This window comes from Rousettus aegyptiacus, unplaced genomic scaffold (assembly GCF_014176215.1).
Source record: "Rousettus aegyptiacus isolate mRouAeg1 unplaced genomic scaffold, mRouAeg1.p scaffold_m13_p_16, whole genome shotgun sequence".
In the NCBI taxonomy this organism is placed as follows: Eukaryota; Metazoa; Chordata; class Mammalia; order Chiroptera; family Pteropodidae; genus Rousettus; species Rousettus aegyptiacus.
Genome location: NW_023416291.1, coordinates 31,865,981 through 31,888,362, shown reverse-complemented (window position 1 = coordinate 31,888,362; position 22,382 = coordinate 31,865,981). Strand labels below are relative to the sequence as shown.

At 31.4% G+C, this 22,382-nt stretch overlaps 1 long non-coding RNA gene across 4 annotated transcripts; it reads left to right on the top strand.

Annotated features, from left to right (window-relative positions):
• Window positions 1-6,061: 6,061 nt before the first annotated feature.
• LOC107507557 lies at window positions 6,062-22,382 on the top strand. Of its 4 annotated transcripts, XR_004954900.1 has the most exons (5): window positions 6,062-7,274; window positions 11,318-11,408; window positions 16,895-17,071; window positions 18,709-18,758; window positions 19,093-22,382. It is a non-coding gene; the product is annotated as an uncharacterized LOC107507557 (long non-coding RNA). The 4 variants fall into 4 exon arrangements; XR_004954899.1 differs by having other exon boundaries at window positions 18,715-22,382; XR_004954898.1 differs by having other exon boundaries at window positions 18,709-22,382.

Below are 22,382 nucleotides of genomic sequence, written 5' to 3'. Positions count from 1 at the left end.
AAGGACAAAATGGTAACAGCTATTCTTATTCTGGTCCTTTATGTAAATGAAGGATGTTGGCTTAGTCAGTTGGTATTGGTAGGCCCATTATGTAAATGGAGGATGCTGGTTGTCAACTTGGATTGCTTCCTTTCAAGGTGAACACTGTAAATGGCTGGTCACTATGATACGGAGAAAGTCAAGTCTGTATATGTCCATGTAGCAGCAATCATGGATCCAGGTTGTGTGGTGTTCTGCTTTGAGCTAAGTTTAGCAGCAGGTTGGCAACTTAACAATAGTTGTGACAGCTGAGACATGAGACATGTGCATAGACCCCACCTCTTCAATGACCTCCTGATTCCATTTTAAGTGACTCTCTTAGTAATGTTTATCCCATTTTATTTTTTCCATTATCAATACATAATATTCATTTTTATATTTTTAACTGTATTATTTCTATTCATCTTTTTCAACTCTAAAAATACTCTATACTTTCTATTTCCTTTCTGAGAGAGAAAGGTTAATATTTTTACATCCCTAAGTTTTTTAGTATGTATATGGTGATTCTATTATTTGGAGGGAATATAGTCCATTCCTGCTATCTATTATTTACTTTGGTTCTCCTTCATGTCATCATATATCATTGAATGCCTAGATTATTATTGATTGTGTTCTAGACTTGTTATTAGAAAGTCATTATTTTAAAAAACAATTGAGGCCTTAGAATGATGTTATCTTCCTCTGAGGGGATTTATATTTGTTCCTGCCAGATACTTAAGAGACTATAAATTTGGCATTCTCTTAGTCCATCTTAGCCTTGAGATTTACGAAGCCACTCAGATGATTCAAATCTTAGCTGCTGTCTGACTAGGGATGGTATATTTCTCATTTACCTCCTCTCCTGGAGTGAAGCTCTAAGTTTCCAATCTGCATCCTAGGAGATTTACCAGGGCCTCATGCTGGGTAAAATCTGGACCTGAATTTGCTTTTCCTCTAATCAGCTGAGGAGATGAAAAGTGTTCTTCAGCCTCTCTACTATCTCTTCTAGATCAGCAACTAGACCTAGAGTAAAAATTGTACTTATAGCCAGTTTACTCAACCTCTCTCTGTCTCAATTTTCTCTTATGTAAAAATGAGATAAACAGGACCTAGCTCCTGAGATTGTCACAAAAATTAAATGAGTGAACAATATAAAATGTAGTGTCTAATAAGGGCAAAAGCTTAAATTATTATCTATCATTATCATGTATAATGTTGGCTCCTTGGAAGTAATTTTGGTAGCACCCCAAATTAGTACTGTTGCCTGGAAAGCTGCCAAAAAATCAGACCGATTTATCAACTTTATTCCACAAATATTTATTGAATAATTATATAGATTAAAACACTTGTCAGGATAAACATGGGAAGCACCTATCTCTATGGATTTTATAGAATTGAAATAAAAATTAATATGCAGAGTTATGAAATTCAATTGTGGAATATCAGCAAAGGCATTCAGACATTTCTTGATCAAGGGACTTCTGAAAAGTTTGTTTTCTTAATGCCATCCAAATAAATGTGAACTTTATATTTAAAACCTCTGTTTATTCTGGGGGAAAAGTTACTATTTACAATGAAATAATGAAATTTTGGTGGTAATGCCTAAGTCAATTGCAATTGACTATGGTACACAAGCTAAAATAACTAACATTGAAATAAGATCAGTTTTTTATTTTTAGTTTCGCATTTTCTTTTGCTCCATTTTGCTAAGCAAAAAAGGTTGTTTAATAAACATCAAGTTAGACAAGAGAGTAGATGCCAACTCAATCATTAATTCAGATAACTAGGCATATTTTAAAATCTTACGTTAATATATTGTCACATTAAAACCTAAAGAGTAGTCTTAAAGGGATGGAAATTCATCATGATTAAGGGCCATTTGGATGAAATATTAACTGATTAGAACCAGATCCTTTATATTCTAGTATTAGGCGTGGTATAATTTTTCATGCTGAGATGTCTTCTTCTGTAGAACTATTTATCCACTGAATATTTTGATTCTACTCTACATGCCATATTATCAACATGATGAATATTCCAATTGTCTCTGTGCAGATTGCCTTTTCATACCTGTAGTGAGGAAATCAGCATTCTTTGTTAGCAGAGCTCTGAATATCCGCTTTAATTTTATAGTTAAATGAACTAACATGAATGTTTATGTCACCTGAATGATAATCAGAAAAATGATTCATAGAGTCTTTTAAACTGTACATTTATTAAGATTTCTGAAATTATGATTTTAAAGTAGTTAACTTGTGAGATGCAGGACATTCAAGGTCTTCTATAATTCAGTCCCTCTACATGTTAGTAACTGAATACTTACATTTCCCTTCTGCCTTTTAGCTAACTTGCATTCCTAGTAATTTTTTTTCATCACATCAACAGGGATAGAACAATGGTGAAGTGATGGAACTAGTTGGTCCAGAGTACAGGTGCTAAGGGTGGTAATTGTCTAAAGAGAATTCAAAACCATAATAAATTCTACCAAAATCAGCCCTTGTTTTATTATCACCATGAATTGGCAATTCTAAATGTCAATAATAATAATAATATTCTCTAGCCCCAAATGTTAGGATAAGCTCTAAACTGCAGTTATTGCTGTATTGTCCCATAAAACCTGATAGCATTCTTTGAGCATTGTTAATGACTAATACTGTTTATTAAATACATACAAGTTCAAGTGAATGAAATAATTTTCCCCACATTTACCACATATTCTTTATACTATAAAATATACCAAAAAAAGTAATTCTGTTGAAAGAAACAGACTCTAAATGTAGGAAATACTACTTGGATAATTCAAATTATTATTATCATTTAATCTCATTGTGAGCAAGATCTATTCTTTGGTGACTTTTACATTTACTTTTCTGGAAATACATAAAAACTTCAAAACCTGCATTTTATAAGACACCAGTAGAAACTATTACTCCAGACGAAAATAACACATTTTCTCTGAGAATTGTTATAGGTGCTGCTTACTTTCTAAATTTTTCATCTTCCACCCTAAATTTTCATAAAGACATATTTTTAATGTATTTTGTTATTCATTTTATCCTTGAGAGCCATTTCTTAACTGGACATTCTCGGGAGTTTTCTTTATTGAAAGAGCAGAGAATTATTTGCAACTTGCATGACCGTCAGTAGTTCTGCATGCTTCTGCATTCAAATTAATGTTGCCCATGACCCCCAACCCCAGGTAATAATGATTTTTAAGTTTATGAGCCTTCAATTAATAAAAATTTATGTTATTTAATAGTACTGGCTTATCAGAGTAATTAGAAGAGTAAGATTAGATTCCAAGGCTGCAAGGGATTACATCATATTAAGCACCAGTATTTTTAAATTTTGAAATAATCAGCTTCTTAGTAGAGAAAAAAATATATTGATGTAGATATGGAGACACATTTTTCCAAGGTGCTTCCAGCATCACTAGGAAGGAATAACTTTTGGGAGCCATGGTTTTATGTCAGACTGTTTTAATTGCTTTATTTGCATTATCTTCTTTAATCCTTATTAACAACCCCATGAAGTGAGAACATTACTATTCTCATTTTATGGAGCAAACAAAAATGATAAAAAGTGAAAAACTAGCCCAAGGCAACACAGTTCTAAGAAGCTGATCTGAATCCAGTCAGTCTGTCTCCAGAGCTAAATATGTTCTGAAATCATGCTACATGAAATATGACCGACCTCCAGTGAAACTGCTGAGACCTCTCAGGGTGGCACATCAATCAGTGAATAGAAATTTAGTTTGTTACTATTTGTATTATAGTTATAGTCATCATGGGAAAAATAGTCATTATAAACACTGGAAAGAGATTATTAGATTTCAGTGCTTCTAACTATAGCACATTGAAATTAGAAATTAAGATATATTGTATTTCCAGATAGCTAAAGACAATGGCAGTTACCTAGGTCTACATCTCCTAATACATTCTCCAAAACAAAAAAAAGTAAAGCGCACATACTTACACACATGTCCCTAGTGTAATATGAAGACAAAGAATGCACAAACTTCAAAACTCTATAATGAATAAAAAAAGAGAACATCATACTGAATCCCATGAAGTAACCTCTCACATACCTATCTTGCCACATACCTTTGCATAGAACAAGGACAGAGTAAAAAATACTGCAGAGAAGAGGAACTAATAGGATCTGTGGAAAGTCTCTCTTAAGTATGAAAACAAAAGTTAAGTCCCAGTAGAGCAGAGGACAGAGGATGAAGAAAGAACTGAAATGTACATGTAATTTTTTTTTTTTTGAAATGTGTTATATCCCTGTTACTTTCCTGGTTTTGATAACAACTACAATTGTGGAAGATGTTAACTGAAGAATTTGGGTGGCAGGTGTATGGATCCTTTGTAATATTTTTTTGCAATCATGCTTTCTGATTTTATTTCAAAACAAAAAGTTAAAAACTAAAAAACATAATGAAAACAAGCAAAAAAACCCCTTAAATTTAAAAAATCTGGAATCTTAATAAAAACAATAAATGAATTTTGGATTTGGGCAAGCCATTGTTTTTTCTAGAGATGCTAAAGAATTGAACAACTTAACTATGAGGTAAACAAATACTAATTGGCAAAGAGCCTACTTTTATTTCTGGGATATAAATCAAGTGGAAAAAAGTTAAGAATGAAAATGTGCTAATAGATAAATAGAGTGAAATAACTTCACATAAGCATTAAGTTCTGTCAGGAGATATAAAAGTAGTTCATCTGAGAAGAAAATGAAGATAACTGATAATATATATTTTAAGGAATTTTAAGTAAGGATTGGACTTTTTATCAGCTAATTAACCAATAGGAGTTTAGATCATCTGTTTTTATCTCTACCTTATGTTATCATTTAAAAACATTTTTATATGCTTTAAATACATGTACACATATAGTAATTTTGTTTTGTAAAGGTCAAAATCTTCAATTCTTACCAAAATATCACTTCAGGATTTTTTTTTTTGTTATAATTTATGGGGAAAGAGAGAATAATTTGAAGGCATACTAAAAAGTTTTAAATATTCACTTGCCTATAAAAGAAACACTATAAAGATAACAAGGAATATTTTCGAATGTTTTCTTTGGGACAGCTGTATCCTAGGAAGCTTTGTTTAACAAAACTATATAGTTTTAAAACAACAAACAAATTTTACTACCAATTTGAATAGCAGAGCATCATAAATCTATATTTTAAATCTATATTTTTAAAAAGTGTTAATAAAGGGTTATCTCTAGTTAACAAATTACTGTCAACTTAAAGTTAGTTCATTATACTGGAAAATAACAGCCTTTGTCTCATTTATACTGACAATCCACCTGTAGGTAATGGAGTGTAGCTTCCACTGTTTCTCTTAAGATTTAGAGGATTTTAAAATTGTGCATCATGGTGTGAAATAAAAGTTGATGCAGTGCAATTCCATAAACATAAAATTCACTCAGAGGATTTGAAAGTAAAACACTTGAGATAAAATGACGATGATTTTTAAAGAAACTTTTCTTAAGAACCTGAATTTATAGTAAAATCTCCGGTGTACAGGGAAAATATGAGCATATAAAGTTTATCTATAAGGCTGAACTGTAAACATTGGTAAAATTAAATCAATATTTATTGTGGAAGTAAGAGATATCCTGTGTATGTGGTAAATTTACTGTGTAAGACAATATGACGACAGGCCATAAATATATTAAATGCATCAGAAATGCTAAACACATAACCAGAACACCATGTACATGCATGTTTAAAAAGACAATAGCAGTTTATTAATCATCGTGAGATAGTTATCATTAGGATTCGGCCTGAGCAACACCTGCCACATGTACATCAAAACACATCGTATTTTAACTTGAACATGGAGAAAAACATTCATATTTTTCTTAGTAAATATAGGATGATTTCAACCCAAAACATCAGGAAAATTATGATTTCAATCAACTACCTATTAAAAATTATAATAATTTTATGCTACTAATCCCAGGGAAGCCATGGCCAAATTATATTTTTTATATGTTTTCAGATAAATGGGATTATAAATGGATATATTTAAAAAATTTTTATCTGAGAATAATTTTTTAAATATGAAAAAAGAAAGCAATGACATCTACAAGCATATAATACTGGGAAAGAACAACAGTCACTCAGGTCATTTTTAAAAATCAATTTTCTATATGGTAAGCTGGAAATAAATTACTGAGTAATTTAACATGTCACTCTTAGTAGGGTGAACATATCTGTATTTCCCAGGTTGCTTGTTGTCCAGCATAATTATTAAAAATGTCCCTTTGTTCTCAAAATGCCTGTTTACACAATAAGTTAGCTGCATGACCTTCGTACTCTAATCCATATAATGGCACAGAGTGACTCATCAGTGTTAAAGAATTGCCAACTAACTGAAGGGCATTCTGTTTCCATTCTCATTAGCCCACCTATGTTTAAGGCAAATGCAACCTGTTTTACCTCATTTACTTAAGGAAGAGATTCTCATTTATTGAAGAAATGAGAAGAAGATAACTCCTTGACTGTACTGAGAACCCTGTTATTTACATTATGGTCAGTCAACCAGCAGTACCGGTATTACCCAGAAGCTTGGTAGACTTGCAGAAGAACAGATTCAAAGTGATTCACATGACATTTGTATTTTAGAGGTAGCGATTTACAGAACCCCTAGATAGAAAGCTGCCTGAATTCAAGTTTGCTTCCCCTCTGGATGCGTATGGGCTAACCGACAACACCAAGTTAATGGCATCTTCTGGATCATGGATGGGCAGTGTTCGTACCCGTCATTTCCAACCCAAGGAAAACGGATGGAGAAAAATTTATTTTCAAAATAAATTCCTCATGAGGTCGATAGAACATACAACTACCTGCAATAGCCACAGTTTCTCTCCATGCTTCTGTGATTAATAAGATCACCAACCTCAAAGCAATTATATAAGAAACCAGGATGGTGAGGAGTGTTAGGGTACATCTTGTTGGCTTCTTTGAATACCCACACATGTGTGAGAGTGCTCTAACTTATACTGGACCAGAGACTTTCTTATTTAGTAAAACATACTTTATGAATCAAATTATTCTTTTGGCTGAATAGGATTAACTTTAAAACGTGTTTTGTGTTTGTTCATGATACATTTTGAGTAGTCGCTATTTAAGCATGCCATTGTAATCTATTTTCATTCTCCTCTCCTAGGATGGATCAGGGATAGTGTCGTAGGGGTCCAGTTCCATAGATGAGATGTGGAAATTGTCTGCAAAGGAAGGTTTGTATAAAAAGCTTTAAACTGGATTCATGATTTTCTTTTTAATTCTCTAAAATAGGTAATCATAATAAGAAATAGAAGAAATGCTCTTAACAACAATAAATTTGCAAGCTGCTGTTGTTGCAAGCTACTTTTTGGATCTTTTGTTTTCTCAGGCTTCAAGTAAAAAGCTTTTCACCAAAGAACCTTTAAAATGCCTCTCATGATCACCACACACAGAGAAATCATTCAAAAGAATGACAATAAAGCAATTAATAGCTAGAGAGGACAAAAATATCCTTCTCTCAAATGGACACAGAAAAGCAAATAATAGCTAGCTAGCATACAGAGAACATTCGCAGAAACATAAGAAAGAAGCAATACTCTTTCTTTTCTTTCTTTCTTTTTTCTTTTTTTCTTTTTTTCTAAAACCGCTACACAATACCCTAAGAAAAGCTATAAGCAAAGAGCTAATTAATATATGGTCAGAGTCCTGCCAAGATGATCTTGTTATTCCAGTGAGTAAGAGTTATTACATACAGTTCCTTAATAAAAGGCACCAGAACACTATTATCTAAGGTGTGTGTGTGTGTGTGTGTGTGTGTGTGTGTGTGTGTGTGTGTGTGTAGTAGCATTGGATAGTTCTGGTAATGTTTTTGAATCTAGTTTTATAGTCGTTAAGTCCTGGGTTAGTGGTGCTAAGTGTTCCTGTATTTAAATAATTGACAATTTTTATCAAGTATCCAGAAGGAAAAAAAAACCATATTAGTAGCTTGCCTTAGAGAATACAGATGAATGAAGCTTATTTTGTTTTAAGGGCTCCATATAGTACATTAAATAATTAGAAGCATTTTATTATGCACATTAGAAAATTCTGCCAATATCAGATTCAATAGTACAGTGGATTATTTCCCAATTAAAACATTATTATTCAAGTTCTTTTGTCAGTTTTCAAAAGGAAGGTGAAGATGATACACCTATGTAAGAAGAAAAGACATGAATAATGTGAGGATATTGGGAATGAGAAAGATATTTAATATAGACAATAAAAATTTAAATAAATGAACAATAAAATAATATAAATGTCAAATATCATAACAACAGTATAAATAATGGGCTAAGAGAATGATTTGTTTTCAATTTACAGACATTTTAAAATTTAGATATGAAAGTTTCCCATCCCATCTACTTGACTCTTTCAAAGAAACTATTGTATTTCTAGTAAAATTTTGTGCTTTAAGAACCAGCCATGCGTTGAAGTAGTATAGTGTTCCTCTAGCAGAATAAAAGGAATTTATATTTATATTAAAAATAAAAAGCAGAAAAACTTAAATTCTAGGTCAACTTGTACTCTAATGTAGGTTACTAAAAATCTTGCTAGCAGCATGAGACAGAAATAACAAGCTGGAAGTGACAGTCGGGGCTTAAGATGTAAGAATTCTCCTTCCTTTGTTGCATGTTCTCCATTGTCTTTCTCTTTTCACTTTCTAGTGTCAGATGTCTCTGTCCCACTTCTCCTTTCCTGTATCTTTTACTCTCAACCATTTACCCCCTACATCTCTCACTCCCCTTATTTTTTCTCACAGTCATTATTGTTGTCTTTTCTTATACCTTACACTTGGTGCCAGCCTCACGCTGGCATCTGTCCTCCAGTCCCATTTTGTACTTCACTTTTAGTCAAAGATAAATTTTTACAACTCCTGTAGGGAAATGTGTATGAATAAATTCAAAGAATCAGTAGGTTCTACCCTTCTCAAAGCTTAACCCATTCCTTGCTTTCCGGAATGTGAACTGAATTTTATGGAGGGAGGGCTAACTAGACATATAATTAAAAGAACAACACAGCCAAAAGAAGTAAAGGTTTTAATATCAAGTGATGAACATGCATTAAAGTTCTCATTTAAAGGAGATATAATGATTCTATGAAGTTATTAAATATTACTTAAGTTAGCTTTTTCTAGACACTACATTATATCTCTACATTATATAGCTGAGTCTTAAAACCTTAAAAAATTAAACACTATTTTGCCCTTCATAAGATATTTAAAAAATCTTTTAAAATTTCTTTTACTATATTCTAATGCCTATTACTGCATGCTAAACTTATTGTTTAGCAATTTGAAGGATCTCCCACTTTTCAAATTTCTTTTTTCCAAAAATATAATCAAATATATCAATATATTAGTATTTTATTTTTAAAATACATTTTCTTGTGAAAATGGGCCTTTTTGCTATTATTAGGATATATCTGACCTTCCCCCAGATCAGTCTCTACGTGATGGCTTTCTCTTTACCTGCATGCTCCGTCCATGGATAATCTGCGTGGCCACCTCCCCCATGGTCCTCAGTGTTTGTTCCAGTATCACATTTTCACTGAGGCTTAACTTTACCATTCCTATTTAAATGCACCTTTTATTCCCACATTCGCATTACTCTGGTTCATGTCTCAATTATCTCTCTTTTAGAATCTACCTTCCTCCATTCTTTTCCCCATACCCCATATCTACAGTTGCACTTTTTTTTTTTTTTGTCTAATCAAAACCTTGTAAGAACTTCCAATTGCCTCTGGAGTATAGTGCAGTCATCATTCCAGCATCATTCCACCAATGTTCTGCATTGTATTTTGTTTTCAAAAGCATGTGTGGCCCTCTAACACACTACTTATTTATTATATTTATGTTATTAGTTGCTTTCTCTCTTTTCTTTCTTAGAACATAAACCTTATTAAAGCAGAAAATTTTGACTGTTCACTGATAGATCCTAAGTACTTAACGACAACAAAAAACCTGAGCACTTGGTAATTGCTCAAAAAACACTACTTGAAGGAAAGGGCAGATTTTAATATAAACATTTAGGATTTTCTGTGTGAAAGAAAAATGACAAATATATTCCTTGGATGTCAAACTAAGTTTTTTCTATTGAAATACAAACCCCCAAATATTTATGGATATTTTAGAATGATTTTTGGTAAGCGATCATATTTTTTACATCTCTATTCTCCACTTTGGATATATGCCATGGAGAAAAGTATCAAAGTTAAGTGTCAAAGTTAAAGCTAATTGAAAATATATGAATAAATTTGAATATTTAAAAAATATGGGAATATTTGCCAGTCAGAAATATTACAAGTCCAAAGAGGGCCCTATCATTCTGTCAATTACTTCTGCAAAAGTAAATCCACTGCCAGGAGTCTCAAGAAGACAAGGGTTGGGTGTGCATAACAACTCGAGTGTTAGCTAGGAAAGTAGAGGAAATCGTGGGAAAAAAAACAAGGATGAGAAACTAGCTCAAACTGCATTCTTTCCAATTCAATTCAGTTTAACAAAATTTAAAAATCAGAGCTCTATGAAGAAACATAACATAAATTTTAACAAATAGCTTTGACCTTTCCTCATCAGTAAATCTATGGGATGTTATTGTTTCTAAATTATTATAGATATATATTTTTTGTATATGTTTAGATAACATAGAACAGTAAAATTGTTCCTTACTACTGGATATAATTTAGATAAGTTTATATTAAAATCATTTTAAAACATATAAGCTAGTATTGTTTCAATTGCTATTTGGTAAATGACATATCTACCTCTTATTCTGGCTAAAATAAATTTTACTCTATAGCAATTTCTTCTTAATATAATATTTTTATATCATAAACTAAATATAAATGTATTTAAATAAAATAAAGCTAAATTATTAATTTACTCTTTTATCAAAATTATTCTTTAATAACTATGGTAAATGTTACTACACTACTATTCAGTACATTTACTGAACTCCTATTATGTGCAGGGCACTGAGCACAGTTTTGGTATATGAAAGCCAGGTGGTATACTGCATTGAACTTAGTTTCGTAGAGAGCATAAAATACATGGAAATATTTATTAAAATAAAAAGGGTTTCTGGAGTATTAGCTAAAGAGGAGGTATTAATTATCTCCTGTGGTATTCCTCATCTTTTTAGCTAATAAATGTAATATGTAGAACTCCGCAACAGTTGTTTCATTTCAAACATCATGTTCTTTCAACTATTACAGTTTATTATTTGAATTGATTTTGCAAAAGGGTGAAAATTGAACTTGGAGAATGAAAAGAAGGAATTTTCTGTTCAGGAAGAGCATGAGCAGATCTGAAGTCTGGAAATTTTAGGGATGATGTGAGTATCACTGGGTGTTTTTCTCTAGTTGGATATAAGACATATGAAGTAGAGTGATAGACCTTTGAAAAATTAATTTGTGCCGATCATAAATATCTTTGAATGCAGGAGTGATGACTGTACTGTACTCCTGAGGCAATTGGAAGTTCTTGCAAGGTTTTGATTAGACCAAAAAAAAATTAAAAAATGAACTGTAGATATGGAGTAAGGGTGAAAGAATGGAGGAAGGTAGATTCTAAAAGAGAGATAATTAATTAAAACATGAACCAGAGTAATGGGAATGTGGTGGTGGGGTAGGGGGAACAAATGAGAAAGAAATTTCAATGGCAGAGATAATCTCAAATGAGAATAGGGTGTATTATTGAACCTTTGTAAGACATGGTAGAAAATGAAAATTGAGAATTAATGAAAACATTGTTTGACAAATTGTTTAATTCTAAATTAGTGGAAATTAAAAAGAATCTTTTAAATGTTCAAAAACTTAAGAAAACTGTAAATAAAAAAACATTGAAAATGGAATTATTATGTCAGAAATAAAAACAAATATAAGAAGGTATTGAAATTGTTAATAGCTGAGCTCCTTAAAAGAAAAAAAGACAATGACTTTTAAAACATACATTCTATTTATAAGAGGTATTATTTGAGATAACATTAAATATTTACAAATAAAAATTTGGAAAAAATATTGAAGGAATTTCCAAAAATTCTAAAACACATAAAAATAAAGCAAAATCAAAAATATTAAAATTATAAGCCAGAAAAATTTAAGTTGTGAGAATTTCAAATAAAAATTTTCTAAGATTTACTCTAACAGGTAATGTCTACCTATATTCTCAATTTTTGGATATCATGTTAATTACCAACACAACAAAACTGACAAATACCTCTCAAAAAAACTGATTTCAACCTGTCAGTTATTGATTATGTAAGAATGAATGGAACATCAGCAAAATTAACCCTAGTTTAATAAAAATAACATATTTGTACAGTGTAAAGAGATCAAAATAGCTGCAAATTAATAAAATTATTCATCATTTTCTATCAAGTCATTTTTATCAGCTTAGTGTTATAAACTGAATTCTTAACTTGGAATCAGAAAACCTGACTCTTACCTCTGGTTTTAAGTAGCTGGTTATAATGATCATTACAATTTCTCTGCAGTTTTTTTTTTCTGTATTTGTAAAACCTAGAGAAGTTGAAGTAAGGAGGCTAAATATCAATATGAGACTCAGTAAAAGAGGTTAAAACTACCTTAAATTTTTTTCAGCTAATTACTAAGGCTAAAGAGGATACTTATAGATACGAAATTCAGGAAGCATCTGTTATGCTTTTCAGATACTTATTGATATCCCGATTTGGTTGTTAAAGGAAAATTCTTTTCGTAATGGGCAGTTAATTCTTATTGATGGGTGTAACTAGTTACATTTTTTTCTCCACTAAATACCGTGTTCTTACAGTTCAGCTGTGATGATGGATGTGACTATAGATCATTCACATTCTCTGCTGTATGTTATTCAATTACTGAATACACTATAATGTATCCATTATCAAATTGATATAACTGACAGGCATTTGAATTGCTTCCAGTTTTGACATTATACGTATTGCTGCATTCACTATGAATATCTATATCTTCTGAACATTTGCAAGAATCTCATGGAATATGTCCCAAACTGTTGAATCATAAGGTATAGACCTCTTTCAACTTTTCTAGAGAAAATTAACTGATTTTCCACAGGGTTTCCACAAATTTACAAACCAATAAAAAAAAAGAGTGAGCAGGTCTTTCTTAGCTCCACATTTTTATATTCATTAAAATTTTAAATTTCTGCCCATTCAGTAGTTAAATGATATATCATTGTGGTTTAATTTCCAATTCCCTAATTTTTAAGGAGGTTGAGAACCTCTATTAGCAAACTGTATTTTTTCTTATATATATATGTGTGTGTGTGTGTATATATATATGTATATATATTATATATATGTATATATATGTTAGAAAGAAATCGATTTAGGGCTTTTTTAGTGTTTTTTTTTAAATCATATTTTGGAATTTTATCTATCTAGATATTGTATATATTTTGTTAGATTAAATTTTCAATATTTAAAAAATTTTTGGTGGCTGGTATAGTGTATTTTTTTAAAAATTACATTCTCTATTATTTTTCTGGTTAATAGGAATGTAACTGAACTTGTACGTTGATTTTGTGACCAAAACCTTTGCTGAGTTCTCTAATTAATCCTAATTATTTATAGTCATTTAAATTTCTATCAACATTACAATACCATGTGAAAATAATAACAATATGAGTTTTTCCAGTATTTAATATTTAATGAATAACGTTGTGTCATTAAAACTAACTCAGCCATGATGTATTACTTTTTTCAATAAATTGGTGTGTTTAGTAGGTAATTTTTGTAAGTTTTTTTTGCATCTGTGTTTATGATGCAAAACTTTACCTACAGTGCTTTTATCTCAATAAGTTCTACTGATATCAGTGCTATGCTAGTCTCATAAAATAAGCTAGAGATCGGTCACTTTTTACTTCGCGCAATGTATATAATAGGACAATTAATTCATTCTTTAAATATTTCTAGAACCAACTGGTAAAGCCATTTGAAGGTTCTTTATCTGTGGAAAGATTTCTAAACTACTAATTCAGTTACTCTAATGGTTATCTACTTCGGGTTTTATATTTCCTCCTCAGTTAATTTTGATAATGGAATTGTCCATTTCATATAAGTTTCAAAATGCATTGATATCGGGTCAATAATATCTTCATATATTTATCACTGCAGCATCTGTAATGTCTCTTTTTAAATTCCTAATGAAGCTTATATAAACTATTCTTATTTCCCCTTGATAAACCATGCCAGAGGTTAATCTGGTTTATTTTATTTTATTTTATTTTATTTTATTTTATTTTATTTTATTTTATTTTATTTTACACCTAAAAATAAACTTTTGCTAATATGAGTCACATGTTTGTTTCATAATGTATTAATTTCTGTAGTTTTATTTTTCCTTCCTTTTACTTTCCTAGCATTATTCATTAATCTTCAGCTTTTTTCTTTTCTTATTAAATCTATACATTTCCTTTTAGCAATACCTTAACTATCTCACAAGTGTTGACAGAGTGCTTTTATTTGTCACCTCGAAATATGTTTTAATATCTCCTATGATTTTAAATTCAATAAGAAATTATTTTCTAGTATATTTTAGTTTTAATAATAGGTGGGATTGTTTTGGCCTTAATATTTATTCTGCCTATTTATATTGTTACTAAACATTGTATAAGCATATCAGTCATGATATTTGGTAAGACTTACTCAATATAATAAAATTTGTGTTGAAGGAGCTTTCAGATTGAAAAAAAAAGGGCATTTTCAAATTGTTATAGGCAATATTTTATATGTCCTGTCAACCAATTTTATATTACATGAATTTTATACTTATATTTATTATTTCCTTTACTCTGCTTACTTATGTACTTTGTTCCTTGTTTCAAGGTTCTTAAGGGGGAAGTTCAGATCATTGATTCTAGATCTTTTTTCATTTTTAATATAGAGATTTACAGTGCTCCTAACTTCCCTCTAAGAAATGTTTTAGCTACATTGCACAAATTTTCATTTGTTTTGCTTTCATTTTTATTCATGCACAATACTAATGTTTCTGTTCATGTTTTCTTTGACCCATAGGTTATTTAGAAACATGTTTTCTAGTTTCTAAATATTTGGAGATATCTTTTAAAGTAATCTTTCTGTTATCAATCTTTAATTCAGTTACATTTTAGTCTGAAAAAATTTCTACTATGATTTCACTCTTTAAAACTTGTTTATGGTAAAAATATGGTTAAATATTTCATATTCACTTTTTAAAAAATGTGCATTCTGCTGTTTTGAAGTGGATTGTTCTAAAATGTTAATTATGTCAAGTATGTTTAATAGTGTTAGTCGTCATGTAGGTGTTAATAATAGTTTTTTTTTGAGGTATAATTGAAATTCAACATTGTAATTAGTTTCAGGTGTACAACATAATGATTCAATATTTCTATGGTGAAATGATCACCATAGTAAGTCTAGTTATCATTCATCAGTATATATAGTTGCAGAATTTTTTTTTTCCTCGTGATGAGAACTTTTAAGATTTAATTTCTCAGTAATTGTAAAAATGCAGTTATTAGCTATTGTTGCCATGTCGTACATTATATTCCCATAATTTATTTATTTCATAATTACAAGTTCGTATTTTTTGACTCTTCACCCATTTGGCCCACACTGTAGCCCCTGCTTCTGGGAGCCATCATTCCATTTTCTGTATCTACAAGCTTGGGTTTTCATTTGTTTTTGTTTGTGTTTTTAGATTATACATAGAATTGAGATCATACAGTATTTGTCTTTTTCTGTCTGATTTATTTTAGCACAATACCTTCAACATCCATTCATATTTTCACAAATTTTAAGATTTCATTCTTTATTATGGATGAGTAATATTCCATGCATGTATTACATCTTCTTTATCAATTTATATATTGATGGACACTGAGATTGCTTCCATATGTTGGCTATTGTAAATAATGCTACAGTGAACACAGGGGTACATATGTCTTTTGGAATCAGTGTTTTCAATTTCTTTGAATATACCAAAAAGTGGAACTGTTGGGTCATATGGTAGTTCTATTTTTAATTTTTTGAGAAGTTTCCATACTGTTTTCCATAGTGGCTGTACCAACTTACATTCCCACCAACAGTGCACAAGTATTCTCTTTTCTCTACATCCTTGTCAACACTCATTATTTCTTGTCTTTCTGATGACTAGTTATTCTTTAAATTGTTGAGAATAGGATATTTAAATCTCAGATTATATAACTGGCTTTAATTATTTTTTCCTTATAGTTCATTTCCTTATAGTTAGATCATTTGCTTCATTTTTTTGACTGTTATAAATTGCATACACCTGTAGGATTGATACATCCTCTTGAAGAATCCCTGTATTATTTATTACCTACTAAATATAGCAATTTATTGAGAAAAGTAATACATCATGGTCGAGTTAGTTTTAATGACAGAATTTATCCCTATATTAGTTACTATTGCTCCATAACAAATTACACCAGAATTTAGTGTCTTACAAAACAAAAATTGATATCATAAGGACACAAGTCAAAAATCTGACAATTGCTTAGTCACATGCCTTTTGCTCAAGGTCTCATGAAGTTTCAGTTAAACCTTAATACAGCATTGGTAGTAATCTCATGAGAAGACTTGACTCCAGTGGGGGACCCACTTCCAAGTTTACTCACATGGTTATCAGCAGTCCTTGGCTCCTCACTAGATGAGCCTTCTCACAGAATGTCTCGTGAAATAGCAACTGGTTTCCCCATGGACCAGTGAGCAAGAATCTGAAACAGAAGCAATTGTTTTTTAAAATTCTAATCACAGAAGCTATATTACATCATAACATTCTGCTATATTCTCTTTTATAGAAACAAGTCAGTAAATGCAGCCAATATTCATGGAGAGGTGATTACAAGAATACCTGGCAATGGGGATGCTTGGAGGCCATCTTGATGGCTGCTAAGCTTGGTCTTTAACTTGAACCCAGCATGTGTAAATGCCCTCAGAGAAGAAAATAGCCAATGATCATCAGTTCATCTCAAAAGGTCTCTTTCCTCTCTCTAGTTCTAATTTATCTAGTTTTTGTGGCTTCTGTAGACTTCTGATGTCTTTAGAATGTTGTCTTCGTTTTCTAGTTGTTGCACTAAGAGCAGTAACTGCATTTACTGGCTATGTCCTACCTGGAAATGTAATGTTTTATCTTAATTAGTACATTCTTCATTTTTAAAGATTCAATTTGGTTCCTTTTCAAATGCTTTGTTCATTTTATGGACTCTTTTTTTCTTAATTATATTTTCAATTTCCCCATATTTCTGAAAATATATTACATTCTGAAAACTCTATTGATGCTATTCTCTAAAAGTGTCAGGTAAATATACATTTCCTGTTTCACTCTACTCGCAAAAAAGTTCATAATCCTCAGAGATTATATATTAAATGAAACAGGTATCCATGAAGGTATATAAACTCTAAAGTTAGCTTTTCCTTAAAAAAGGAATCACAATTCAAGTTTAATAACTTACACTCTTTTATATCAGTGACAAGGAAGTAGAACATATCTTTAAGGGCACATGAAAAGTGGATTTAGTGAGAGGGGGATTTTTTTTTTTTTAATTATAAGACAATGTATTCAGAGACAGTGTCTTTCATATGCCATTTATTTTTAAGGAAAATATTCTCATCACTCATGGAACAAAATATATTGGGTTTGTAATAAATATTCTTCACATTGTAGCCTCTGTGTATCTATTCCATTTTCTAGTCTGTTCCTCTGTCATACTTAATACCATAATATCGATGTTTGTATTTTTTACATACGCCATGTTTTTTTCATATCCCAATACCTTTGCTTCCTATCACTTCAGTCTATTTTCCTCTCCCTATTTACTGTGGATAATTCATATTGTTATGTGATTGCTTACTATCTACTCCAACCTCTCTCTGGTAGGCCTTCTTGAATTTAGAAGCTAGAAAGTTAAAGTTAACTCCCTTGCCTCTCATGTAATTTTAGTAATCATAGAAGTCTTGAGTTCAGAACTTAATTAACTAGGGAGAGTGAAAGTGGTAGAGTGTAAAATACTGATTTTGTAATAATATGGCAGCATCAGCTTCCTAATTTGGGCAGCTTCCTGATTATAGCAGAATAGTGTTCGTTCTAGAGTAAATAGTTGTAGTGATAATTTCTTGGTCAATGAATAGCTTCCTGATAATAGCAGTATAGCAACTTGATTACCACTCAGTTCTGTAATATAGTTCTGGGACATTTTTCTGGAAGCTCAGACTACTAGTACATTTCATTAGTACTCCTAATGATTAAATGCCATTTAACAACTCATTGCAAATCCCTCTCTCTTTGAACAATCTAGAGAGGATGATGTACTTTGAGTAATAACCCTGATTAGCACACTCATGCCTTAAAATTTGGCTCAGGTGATCTCATCTCATCCAATATTTTAATAAATTATGTGATTACCTTTTATGTAAGTCCTCCGCAGAAAGCCATGCTATTCTAATAGTACATTATCTTCTGTCATTGCACTTAATATATTGTGTTGACATTGTATCTTTCCAAATCTATTTCTCCCATTTGACTCCAAACTCCTTGGAAGTGAGGGGGGCCAGAGTTGCCACCCCTAAATATGCCTTGTGAGTTATTAATTATTTTAAACTTCTTATTTTTAAGAAACAGAAGACTCAGAGAAGAAGAGGATGGGAGATGAGTAAAAAGTGAAGGTGGGTAAGAGGTACTAACTTCCAGTTATAAAATAAATAAGCTACAGAGATGTAATGTGCAGCATAAGGGATATAGTCAACAGTAAGTATTATACTAGCTTTGTACGGTGACAGATGGTTATTAGATTTTTTGCAGTGATCACTTTGTGAAATATATACATGTTGAATAAATGTTGTATACCTGAAATTCATATAATATTGTACATCAACTGTACTTTGATTTAAAACTAATTAATTAATTTAAAAAATACTCAGTAAGAGCTGAAGAAATAATTCAAAACTAAGTCTAACACCAAAATCAGCATTTCCAGTAATTTCAGAACTTTTCATACAGGCAGACCTCTGGAATTTTTACAGCTGGATCACAGCCTACCACAGAGGAAGAGGAGCTGAAATGGGTGGTTAATTACTCCTCCTCTCTCCTAGTTCAAACAGCTGTATTTTAAAACCTGTTTTTTACATTGAGTCATGACAAAGACTCTCCTTAATCACATTTTAGTCAGGCTCCTCTTAACCCTCTTCTCATCTAGGCCTTGACCTTTGGACTTCTGTATTTGTCTCTGTATTAGCCAATTTTAGCAAAAATCTGCAGAGTCATTTTAGTGAGTATCCCTGACACTAATATCTGATCACCCTGGTTTGTTTTCAGCAGGAATCCTGTTAAGTCAGTTTAGCCAGAATCCCCACTTACCCCTGATGTTTGCTTTTAGTAATTTTTCATTTACTAACCCTGACCCTGCTCCTTGGCTATATAAATCCCCACTTGTTCATGCTGTATTCAGAATAGAGCCCACTTCTATACTGATGTCTTTTTCTCTCATTTGCAATAGTTTCTGTATAAAATTTTTTTTTTTAATCACCATTTTAACTATTGTCAGGTTCTGGATTTTCTTTAAAGGTCTCCACTTAAGATGTCATAGGAAGAAAGCATCATACAGCAAACACTTCTGATCTATTGGTATTTGTTACATATGTAATGTTTCTTAATATAGAGGATTCCTAAAAATAATTGAGTCTTGTATACTAGCTGCCTGTAATATATTTGTGGTTGTTCTTCATAACAGTATAAGTAATTGAGATTCAAAAGGTGATGTGCTACCTTAATTTTCTTCCATGTGGAAAATGCTTGTAAAATAGTCCATTCAGGAATAAGGGCAGGCGACCAGGTGTAAGAAGCATTTCATTTGCAAATCAAGCTTAGCCATTGTGTTATTAACATAAAGATATCTGAGCTTTGAACATCTGCTTGTTAATGGTAGTCTTTATTGCAGATTCCCTTGGAAAGTACCTTTTAGAAATGACTGCTACTTTTATGGCTTTGCTGTTATGTGGTAAACAGATTACTAGCAATTATATAAGCCATTTCAAGCTTTCGCATGATATTATTGAATTACTTTATTGAGCATTTTACTTTAATTTGAGGATGATTTGCTTAGTATTTTATATTACATCTTACTCTTAAAATCATCACATACAAACGATTATGAACTACCTCAATGGAGGAATTATAAATTATGCAGTATTTTATTTAAGATTATAGTTTATTTGATATAATGTTATATTAGCCAAGAAATTTAACATGAGATTTATAGTTTATTGATGATTTCTTTGTAGTATGTACATCTTTAGTCAGTGATGAATATTCTACAATGGAAAACTTAAGGCAAGAAGGTAAGCTACAAATTTCATCAGGTTTTGTTCAAGGACCTAACTTTTAAATTTGATTGTATGTGCTAATTTATGAATGTCATAAATTGGTAACTTGGTCAAGTTCTACAATAGCTGAAAAAATTTCAAAGTGGCAGATTACCACACAAAAGAACAAAAATAGCACATGCAACACTGAGAAATTAGTAGGTTGTTTACTGCTCACAACCAGTCCACACCAAGTAAACAAATAATTCTTCATTGTTTATCACATTGGACACTGTCTATGGTACTAAAATATTTCTGTTACTAGTTGCATCTTTGTCTACCCTAGCAGTTTAAGTCACTTCTTCATGTTTTGAACTGACACAGAGACAAGTTGAAAGATCAGATTTCTTTGACTAGGGTGATATTCAGTGGGACCTTAGACTGCAAAACAGTAACTCAAGATGAATATGGTAGAACTTCCTTTAAAGTTCAGCTTAGAAGGTAAACCAAAGATTCAAAGTATCTTCGTATAGCTAGTAGTTATCCAATAGAGATGCCAGAATTTGTGATCTCTACAAACTATGAGACTAGTAAAAATTTAATAGATAAAAATGGATTATTTTTAATCTACAAAGTATTAGTTTAGCCTCCATATAACATACACCCCATTTAATACACTGGATGGTACCTATTTTGCAGATGAAGAACATGTGTCTCATGAATTAAGGTAATTATCTCACAGATCTTAAATACTAAAAACAAGCAGACTCCAAGGGGATTATGAAACTTTGAAATAAATCTACCAGCTACTGTCTCACAGTTATAAAATGTCCCCCTGTTTCTCAATTCTTATTGAATTTTTATGGTAAATAGAAACATGGTATAATGATTAGACTGAAGGCTCTAGAATCAAGACCATATGAGTTTCAAACCTTGCCATTCTCCTATACTAGAAGTGAGACCTTAATACAATGATGTAAATATCCATGCCTACATTTCTTTATTTGTGACAAGGAGAAAACCATTCCTATCAAGTAATAGTAGTTGGGAAGATTCAGTGAGGTAATAGAGTTCACACAGTAAAGCTCTTCCACCCATGCAAATTAAAATTGTAAGTAATAGAGAACCTGATTGATTTATTTTGCTAAATGAGACGTCAGAGGTGCATGGTGATGCTGGCAAAGAACCATTTTCCTTCAAATTTTTTTGATCCACTTTCTTGGCATTTGACTTTTGTTATTTTGCAGAAAGAGCATTGCATATCTATATACATGTCTGCACATCTGACTTTACGCATAGAAAGAAAAGAGGAAGCAAAGCAGCAACAGGAAATCCCCTGCAGGGGACTAAAGTTTATATCTCGTCAGCAAGAACAGATTTCAATATGTAGCATAGCTGCAGAGAGACTGGGCAATACATATTTTAGTCTTATAGCTTCCATAGGCGAGAAAGACAAATAGGTGGTATTCAGACTGAGTGTTGAATACGTCAATGAACAAAATATGCTGCAGGTATATAGTAAAAATGCAAAAAATGTTAGTAAATAGAGTCAGATCTTCTCTCCACACATCTTCTTGCATTAGATTACTAAGCTTATTCATCACCATTTAGTACAGAGTTCATTGAATTTTTGATTCAGTTAATTAGCTCAGTTTTTTTCTAATCCCAATTCAAATTTCTGGGAGAAAGATATGACAATTCTATGGTGGTCAAACGTCTCTTTCTAAACTGGATCTCTTCACCAGGTGTGTAGTATATGGTCCTAATGTTTTTATTAAACCAGCCATATATGTTGGGATTGGTGGTAATAAAAGGTGTGTGTTATGTCTCCCATTGATAGTAATTTCTATTGGTAATTTCTAAGATGTCAGAGAAAAATTAAATGTAATTTACCATGCCTTATATAGCACAAATAGGATTAGATAAAAGGGTTGTAGTGTAGAGTATTTGTTGCTATTATTATTTCTTCAATAAATAATATATTATGTA